The sequence below is a fragment of the Callithrix jacchus genome, chromosome 10, assembly GCF_049354715.1.
Source record: "Callithrix jacchus isolate 240 chromosome 10, calJac240_pri, whole genome shotgun sequence".
In the NCBI taxonomy this organism is placed as follows: Eukaryota; Metazoa; Chordata; class Mammalia; order Primates; family Cebidae; genus Callithrix; species Callithrix jacchus.
The window spans coordinates 123,504,558-123,514,514 of NC_133511.1; positions in this window are offsets into that span (position 1 = coordinate 123,504,558).

The window sequence follows — 9,957 nt, forward strand, 5'->3', positions numbered from 1 at the left end:
TCAAAGAAAGGAAAGAAACTCCATGCCCCAATCTTTCCTGTACCTTACTTACCAGTAAGGTACAGGGGCTGAGTTCCAGGAACTGAGGACATAACCCTGAGAAAGCCCCTAAGCCTCCTTTTATTCCAAATCCTCCAACTCTGGGGCCATGCCCTTCCGAGAGTTCGATGGGAAGGAAGATACTCCCGAGGACCCGTCACCACCTTTCCACCTTGGTTGGGTCCTTGAGTGGAAAAGGAGCGGGGAATTTTGCCCTCTGCCTTCCTTGTGCATGTTCTCCAACTTGGACAAAATAACTGGGCTGTCAGCCCCAGGAGGACCCTGGCACCGAGCACAGGACTGGCATATAGCAGGCATACTCAAAATGTCTTCTTGAAAGGAATCTTCCTTCCTTCCTTTCTTTTTCTTTCTCCTTTCTTTTGTTCTTTCTCTTTCTTTCTTTCTTCTTTTGAGACAGGGTCTTACTATATTTATTGAAAAATTTCTTTCTTTCTTTCTTTCTTCTTTCTCTCTTTTTTTCCTTCTCTCCTTCTTCTTTCTTTCTTTTGAGACAAGGTCTCACTATATTACCCAGGCTGGACTCAAACTCCTGGGCTCAAGTGATCCTCCCACCTCATCCTCCCAAAGTGATGGGATTACAGGTGCACAGCACTCCACCTGGCTGAGAGAACTACTTCTGAATCTCAATCCAAGAATTCCATTAAGAGTCGTCAGTTTCTACCATAAAAATGTGTTCCTGAGTTTCCCAGAGGGAATCTTAAGTGACCATGAGCTCAAGACACACATTGGAGTCCCATCTAAAAACCTCCCTGGGGACATTAAAAAAAGAAAAAAAGGAGGCCGGGCGCGGTGGCTCACGCCTGTAATCCCAGCACTTTGGGAGGCCGAGGCGGATGGATCACGAGGTCAAGAGATCAAGACCATCCAGGTCAACATGGTGAAACCCCGTCTCTACTAAAAAAAAATACAAAAAATTAGCTGGGCATATTGGCGCATGCCTGAAATCCCAGCTACTCAGGAGGCTGAGGCAGGAGAATTGCCTGAACCCAGGAGGCGGAGGTTGCGGTGAGCCGAGATCACGCCATTGCACTCCAGCCTGGGTAACAAGAGCGAAACTCCGTCTCAAAAAAAAAAAAAAAAAAAGGAAAGTCTGGCCAGGCAATTGTGGTGGCTCATGCCTATAATCCCAGAACTTTGGGAGGACGAGGATGAGGTGGGAGGATGACCTGAGCCCACGAGTTCAATACCAGCCTGGGCAACAAAGCAAGACCCAATCTCTACAAACAAAAATTAGCTGGGCATGGTGGTGTGTCCCTATAATTCTAGCTACTTGGGAGGCTAAAGTGGGAGGATTGCTTAAGCCCAGAAGTTACAGACTGCAATAAGCTATGGTCACACCATTGCACTCTAGCCTGGGTGACAGAGCAAGACCCCGCCTCAAAAACAAAACAAAACAAAAAGGGAAATCTGAGAAACTTGAGGTAACATAATGATGAGATAGAATATAGTATACTAGAGCAGAAAAAGGACGCAAAGTAGTGAGGAAGCCTGAGTAAAGTATGGCCTTCAATTAATAATACCGTATCAACTGACTCATTAATTGTGACAAATGTACCATGTAAGTGTAAAATGTTGATAACGGGAAAACGGCTGTGGGGTCTATGCGAACTTCGTATGATCTTCGCAACTTTTCTGTAAGTCTAAATCTATTCTAGGCCAGGCACGGTGGCTCATGCCTGTAATCCCAACACTTTGGGAGGCCGAGGTGGGTGGATCACCTGAGGTTAGGAGTTCGACAGCAGCCTGGCCAACATGGTGAAACCCCGTCTCCACTAAAAATACAAAAAATTAGCCGAGCGTGGTGGTAGGCGCCTGTAATCCCAGCCACTCGGGGGTTGAGGTAGGAAAATCAATTGAACCCGGGAGGCAGAGGTTGCAGTGAGCTGAGATCGCGCCATTGCACTCCTGTCTGGGTGGCAGAGATTCTGTTTTGAAAAAAAAAAAAAAAAAAAAATACCGCCACAACTTTAAAAGGTAAAAATCATGGGAGAAAAAATAGAAATCCCTCCCTGGTATTTGGTAGCAGTGACGGGAGATGGTAGTGTGTGTGGACGAGAAGGCACCCTGACACTCAGAACTGGACAGCCAGGCCGCCCGCCAGTGCGAAGTTGAAAGGGCCCATGGCGCCCCCTGCTGGACATAGACCTATCTGCTTCTGTTCCCTTCCCTGGCATAGTCCCTGTGGCTCAGAGCATCAATATTGCATCTTAGAACAGATGGGTAAACTGAGGCTCAGAGAGAGGAAAGGAATTGCCCAATGGAACTTCCAAAATGATTGCAGAAGCAAAATCTGACTGTCAAGGGGTTCCCTTGCCACCCACACCAGATTGCTGTTCTGGGAGCAAAAAGGTATGAGAAAGGGCTGAAGTTTTGGAGCCACAAAGACTGAGCTCAAATACCAGCTCTGGCACCTCATTTTTGCATGTGACAAATACTTATGACACCTACATGCGCCAGGGGCTTTTCTGGGTGCTGGGGAAAACTGAACAAGGCAGACAAAGACCCTGCTCACTGAAGTTGTGGGAAGACGTAACAAAAAGTAAAATAAGTCTCTAAAAAGAGCGTGCACTGTGTGCAGTGAAGGGAAGACCCAGCATGCTGTGGCACAGAGGAACTGAGGGGTAATTTACAGTGTGGTGTCAGAAAGCTCTTCTAAGATGACATTGAGCTAAGACCTAAAAAGAAGAAAGAAGAGGCCAGATGCAGTGGCTCATGCCTATAATCCCAGCACTGTGGGAGCCTGAAGTGGGTGGATGGCTCGAGCTCAGGAGTTTGAAACCAGCCTGAGCAACATGGCAAAACCCCGTATCTAAAAAAAAAAAAAAAAAAGGCAAGAAATTAGCCAGGAGTGGTGTTGCACACCTGTAGTCCAGCTACCTGAGAGGCTGAGGTGGGAAGGTCACCTGAGCCCAGAAGGTCAAGGCTGCATGAGCCTTGATTGCACCACTGCACTCCAGCCTGGGCGACAAGAGTGAGACCTTGTCTTAAAAAAAAAAAAAAAAAAAGAGGCTGTGCATAGTGGCATATGCCTGTAACCCCAGCACTTTGGGAGGCCAAGGCAGGCGGATCACCTGAGGTCAGGAGCTCAAGACTAGCCTGGTCAACATGGTGAAACCTCTGTCTCTACTCTACTAAAAATACAAAAATTAGCTGGGTGCAGTGGTGGGTGCCTATAATCCCAGCTACTCAGGGGGCTGATGCAAGAGAATCACTTGAGCCTGGGAGGCAAAGATTGCAGTGAACTGAGATTGTGCCACTGCACTCCAGCCTGAGCAACAGAGCAAGACTCAGTGAAAAAGAAAGAGACTGGGTGCAGTGGCTCATGCCTGTAACCCCAGCACTTTGGGAGGCCGAGGCAGGCAGATCACCTGAGGTCAGGAGTTCAAGACTAGCATTGCCAACATGGTGAAACCTCTTCTCTACTAAAACTACAAAAAATTACCCGGACACGGTGGTACACACCTGTAATCCCAGCTACTCGGGAGGCTGAGGCAGGAGAATCACCTGAATCCAGGAGTGGAGGTTGCAGTGAGCTGAGATTGTACCACTGCACTCCAGCCTGGGTGACAGGGTGAGATTCCGTCAAAAAAAAGAAAGAGAGAGAAAGAAGAAAGAAAGAAAGAAAGAGGGAGGGAAGGAAGGAAAGAAATGAAGAGAGAGGGAGGGAGCGAGGGAGGAAGGAAAGAAAGAACAAAAGAAAGAAGGAAGGAAAGAATGAAAGAAAAAGGAGGAAAGAAAGAAAGAGAAAAGAAAGACAGAAGGAAGGAAGGGAGGGAGGGAGGCGAAAGGCCGGGCATGGTGGCTCATGCCTGTAATTCCAGCACTTCAGAAAGCTGAGGTGGGTGGATCACCTGAAGCCAGGAGTTCAAGACCAGCCTGGCTAACATAGCAAAACCCCATCTCTACCAAAAATACAAAAATTAGCCAGGCCTGGTGGCATGTAGCTATACTCCCAGCTACTCAGGAGGCTGATGCAGGAGAATCACTTGAACCTAGGAGGTAGAGGTTGCAGTGAGCTGAGATCGCGCCACTGCACTCCAGCCTGGGTGACAGAGCGAAACTCCATCTCAAAAAATATATAAATAAATAAAAACTGAGATGAGATGAATATTGGAAATTCTGTCCACTGATGCCTGGAAGAATTAATTCAAACCCTTTCTGGATGAGGGCCCACCCACCTTAGGCCTCAAGGAGCTTCAGTAAATAATGTACCAAAGGCATGGAGCAACACAGAATCAAAGATAACCAGGGGCCAGGTGCAGTGGCTGACGCCTGTAATCCCAGCACTTTGGGAGGCTGAGGCAGAAGGATCACTTGAGCCTGGGAATTCAAGACCAGCTCTGGCAACAGAGTGAGACCCTGTCTCTACAAAAAAAAAAAAAAAAAATTAGAAATTAGCTTGGCATGGTGGCTAATTTCTGTTTTCCAACTGAGTTTTAAATTTCAGTTTTCATGTTTTTTATTTCTAGTTCTACCGGTTCTTTTACATATCTGCTTTATCACCTCTTTATTTTTAATTTTTCTTTATCGGGCAGCCTCCTGAGCCAGTCTCTGAGCCTACTTTGGCTCAGGAGGCAGGAAAATGGAAAATTAAAACATGGAAAACATTTGTACATCGTCTGAAAACCTATTGCCTGTGTGATCTGGATATTTTAATTTATCACAGGCTATTATAATTTATAATAGGCCAACCTTTAGTAAAAATACATAATCCAAAATGCGATTTTCTTTTTTTTTTTTTTTTTGAGGAAGGGAGGGATGAAGGAAGGGAGGAAGGGGGGAGGGAGGGAGGGAGGGAAGGGAAGGGAAGGAAGGAATTCAAGCAATAAGAGAGACATTGCCGACCTGGATCTAGAGGTTTACAAGTTGATTTCTCTTTTTTTGAGTGAAGGAAACAAGAAAACAATGAGTAAAGGAGAGGAAGAAAGAGGAAGAGAAAGAGGGAGAGTGAGTGGAAATATTGCTTTATTCTTAAAAAAAAATGGGTATTAATAATGGCCAATGAATGTTTCATTTAAACCTATGAGTACGTGTGATGTGGTATTGAGTAGAATGTTTGTTTTGTGTATTTGAAGTGGAAGGCTCTATAAATATTTATTAAGTTTACTTGTTCCGGATCTGAGTTCAAGTCCTTGATATCCTTATTAATTTTCTGTCTCATTGTGTCTAAGTCTCTATGTATCTGGGTGTTAGGATCGTTAGCTCTTGTTGTTGCATTGATCCTTTTACCACTATATCTTTGTTGCTTTAAAATCTATTTTATCCGATACGAGAATTGCAACTCCTGCTTATTTATTTATTTATTTTTGCTCTCCATTTGGTTGGTAAATCTTTCTCCATCCCTTTGTTTTGAGTCTTTGTGTATCCTTGCCTGTGAAACAGGTCTGGATGTAACATGCCGTTGGGTTTTTGCTGTGTCTTTTGATTGGGGGATTTAGTCTATTTAAATTTAGGGTTACTGCCCTTTGATGTTAACTGGCTGTTTTATCCATTTGTTGGTGTAAATTCTTCTTTATGTTGGTGCTCTTTACTTTTTGGTATATTTTTAGAAGGGCTGATACTGGTTGTTTCTTTCTCTGTGTAATGCTTCTTTCAGAAGCTCTTGTAAAGCAGGACTGGTGGTAATAAAATCTCTGAGTTCTTGCTTGTTCATAAAAGATTTTATTTTTCCTTCAGTTGTGAAGCTTAGTTTGGCTGGATATGAAATTCTGGGCTGAAGGTTCTGTTCTTTGAGGATGTTGAATATTGGCCCCCACTCTCTTCTGGCTTGTAGAGTTTCTGCTGAGAGATCTGCTGTAAGTCTGATAGGCTTCCCTTTGTGGGTAACCTGACCTTTCTCTCTGGCTGCCCTTAGTATTTTCTCCTTCGTTTCAGCCCTGGTGAATCTAACGATTATGTGCCTTGGGGTTGCTCTTCTTGAGGAATATCTTTATGGTGTTCTCTGTATTACCTGGGGTTGAATATTGACCTGTTTTGCTAGTTTAGGAAAATTTTCCTGAATAATTTCCTGAAGGGTATTTTCCATCTTGGATTTATTCTCTCCATCGCATTCAGGTACACCTATCAAACGGAAATTTGGTCTTTTCACATAGTCCCACATTTCTTGGAGACTTTGCTCATTCCTTTTTATCCTTTTTTCTCTAATCTTTTCTTCACGTTTTATTTCATTAAGTTGGACTTTGACCTCTGATATCCCTTCTTCTGCTTGAACAATTCGAGTGTTTAAACCTGTGCAAACTTCTCGGAGTTCCTGTATTGTATTCTTCAGTTCCATTAATTCACCCATACTCCTCTCTAAGTTGTCTATTCTCAATAGGATTTCATCAAACTTTTTTTCAAAGTTCCTAGTTTCTTTACGTTGGGCTACAACATGTTCTTTCAACTCACCGAAGTTTGTTATTATCCATCCCTTGAAGAGTGATTCTGTTATTGGGATGCGCTCCTTCTCCATCAAGCCTTGTTCCATTGTTGATGAGGAACTGTGATCATCTTTAGAGGGTGAGGCATTCTGACTTTGAGTATTCTCAGCTTTTTTACGCTGGTTTCTTCCCGTCATTGTAAGTTTATCCTCCTGTGCTTTGAATTTACCAACTTTCAGATTAGGTCTCTTGAGTGGGCGTCCAGGTTGTTAGTTCCCAGGGCCAGAGCAGCGACATTAAAACTGATGGTGCTTTTCTGCCCAGGATTCTCTTGTCTGGCTTCCTTCTTGTGTCCGTAGTGGGCGACTCTGCCTTCCCGGGGATCCAAACCTCGGTCAGAAGGGGAGCTGGTCCCGTTTACTCTGCGCCTCTGCACCGAGCGCTGCCGCGCCGAGGTGCCGTCACAGCCACTGCACCGGACTCTGGTGTCGTGCTGGGGGCCCTTGTGGGTCCTCCAAACCTGTTTACTCTGCTCCAAGAGCTGCCGCGCCAAGGTGCCGGCGGAACCCCTGCGCCGGCCACGAAAGTCGCACTGGCGATCCGTGTGATTCCTCCACTGGGGATCTTCTGCTCCATGAGCGACCAGAATTTGTCTGAAAGTGTGGCGTCGTCTAGTTCTCCGCGCCTTCACCGAGAGCTGCAGTCCCCAGATGTTAGCGATCGGCCATCTTGGATCGGTCCCCAAAATGCCATTTTCTATTGCAGTTACAGAATCACCTTGAAGGGAAGTAAATTTCACTACTGATACAATGAAAACTATATACACTACAGATTCACAACTATAATCTCAGCACTTTGGGAGGCTGAGGCAAGTGGCTCACTTGAGGTCAGGAGTTTGAGACCAGTCTGGCTGACGTGGTGAAACTTCATCTCTACTAAAAATACAAAAATTAGCTGGGAGTGGTGGCAGGCGTCTGTAATCCCAGCTACTTGGGAGGCTGAGGCAGGAGAATCGCTTGAACCCAGGAGGCCGAGGTTGCAGTGAGCTGAGATTGCTCCACTCCACTCCAGCCTAGTCAATAGAGCGACTCAGTCTCAAAAGAAAAAAATAAAGAAGAAAAGAAAGAAAACTATATACACTATTGATATAATTTAAAAATCAGTATTTGAAGAAAAAACTCTTGACATATACTGCATATCGAATATCTTAAGGAAGAAAGTCCATGGGGTCCAAAGTGGCTCCCGCCGGAGGTCATGGCGCTCGCAAAGGCGAGGTCATCAGTTTAGGGCTAACCTGAGCAACCTCAAGGAAGAAAGTCCTTAAAAGGGCAACAGCCTGCCACATACTCATGACCATCTCCCCTTCAAGACATTCGCCACATTTCAAACCTGCATGGGGAGGAATGCTAAGTTTAAAACTTCTCAAAGGCAGAACTGAATTCCACAGTCTTCTGGAGATCTTCCAAGCTCTCAGTCAAAGCCCAGGAGGGCTATGGCAGGGAATAGGCACAAAGCAGAGGTCTGATGAAAGTGCAGTCTACCTTGACTCACCTGTCACTGGAACAAGATAATCACTCACTTCATCTAACGCTGAAAGGGAACTTTGAAGCTACTATGGTTCCTTTAATACAATGTCCACGAAACTCAAAGAGTAAGAAAAAAGTAATGGCCAAGAGTGGTGGCTCACACCTGTAATCCCAGCACTTTGGGAAAATGAGGCAGGCACATCATGAGGTCAGGAGTTCGAGACCAGTCTGGCCAATATGGTGAAACCCCATCTCTACTAAAAACACAAAAATTAGCCAGGCATGGTGGTGCATGCCTGTCTGTAGTCCCAGCTACTCAGGAGGCTGAGGCAGAAGAAAATGAAGTCTTGGCTGGGTGCAGTGGCCCATGCCTATAATCCCAGTACTTTGGGGGGCCCAGGCAGGCAGATCACCTGAGGTCAGGAGTTTGAGACCAGCCTGGCCAACATGGTGAAACCTCATCTCTACTAAAAATAAAAAAAGATTAGCCAGGCGTGTTGGCATGGACCTGTAACCCCAGCTAACTGCACCAGCCTGGGTGACAGAGCAAGACTCCATCTCAAAAAAAAAAAAAAGATTACTAAACCATCATTTAAAATAGTTTTAGAAAGATAATTTTTTTTCTTTTTTTTTTTTTTGAGACGGAGTTTTGCTGTTGTTACCCAGATTGGAGTGCAATGGCACGATCTCGGCTCACCGCAACCTCCACCTTCTGGGTTCAAGCAATTCTCCTGCCTCAGCCTCCCGAGTAGCTGGGATTACAGGCACACGCCACCATGCTCAGCTAATTTTTGTATTTTTAGTAGAGACTGGGTTTCACCTTGTTGACCAGATGGTCTCAATCTCTTGACCTCGTGATCCACCCACCTCGGCCTCCCAAAGTGCTGGGATTATAAGCGTGAGCCATTGCGCCCGGCCTAGAAAGATAATTTTTAAATGTTCTAAATAGTTGCCAAGTTAAAAGTATACAGTGTTGTAAAGATGTATAGAGTATGACCCCAACTTGTTTTTTTTCAAAATGCATTATACATAAATACACACACAAAGACAAAAAAGAGCAGCAGGAGTATCATCTGGGTGGTGGGATAACATGAGGTTTTCCTTTTAGGTGTTTATCTACCTATGCTTGCCATATTTTCTCTGTAAAATGAAGTGTCTAGCACATAACACATGCTCAGTATATGCGAATCTCCTTTCTCTCCCAACTCTTGCTCTCTTTTCTGAAAGGACAATCAGGAAATAAAAGGCTAAGGGTTTCCTGAGGACTTCTGCCTCAGACGGGAACCTGCTGAAGCTTTGGTCTTTCTGTGGTAGCTGTGAGCCCTACAATAGTTCATGTTTGGCCACATCTGACCCAGAGCCAAGGTCAGAAGCTTAGTAGAAGGGCCTCAAGTAGCCCCTAGGATCTGGGCACTCTGTGAAGCAACCCTGCCTCCGGCTGTGAGCTGAGATCTCCACAGGGACCTGTTTCTGCTAAGCTAGCAAGTCCCTAAGAGATAAGAGATTTTTGAAAGAAGCAGCAGGCAATATACCCCAGCCCCAGCATGCATGTTCCCACCCTGGGGAGGGGAAGAACACAGGATTTCAAATGAGATGGCCTGGGTTCTATTCAGAACTTGGGCAATAAAACAAAACAATAACTTAAAAAAGAAAAAAAAGGCCAGGTGCAGTGGTTCACGCCTGTAATCCCAGCACTCTGGGAGGTGGAGGCAGGCGGATCACAAGGCCAAGAGATGGAGACCATCCTGGCCAACATGGTGAAACTGTCTCTAGTACAAAATGCAAAAATTAGCCAGGCATGGTGGCTTGTGCCTATAGTCCCAGCTACTCGAGAGGCTTAGGCAGAAGAAAAAAAAAGAAAAAAAAGGACCTGTACAAGTTACTTGGCTTGGCTAAGCCTCAGTTTGCACATCTGAGAAGCAGCATGAAGACCCCAGTTTCCTAATGTCTGCCCACGTTGGCTACCATCAGTACCGGTCCCCTTCCCCAGGGTCCCAAGATTGAAGCTGACA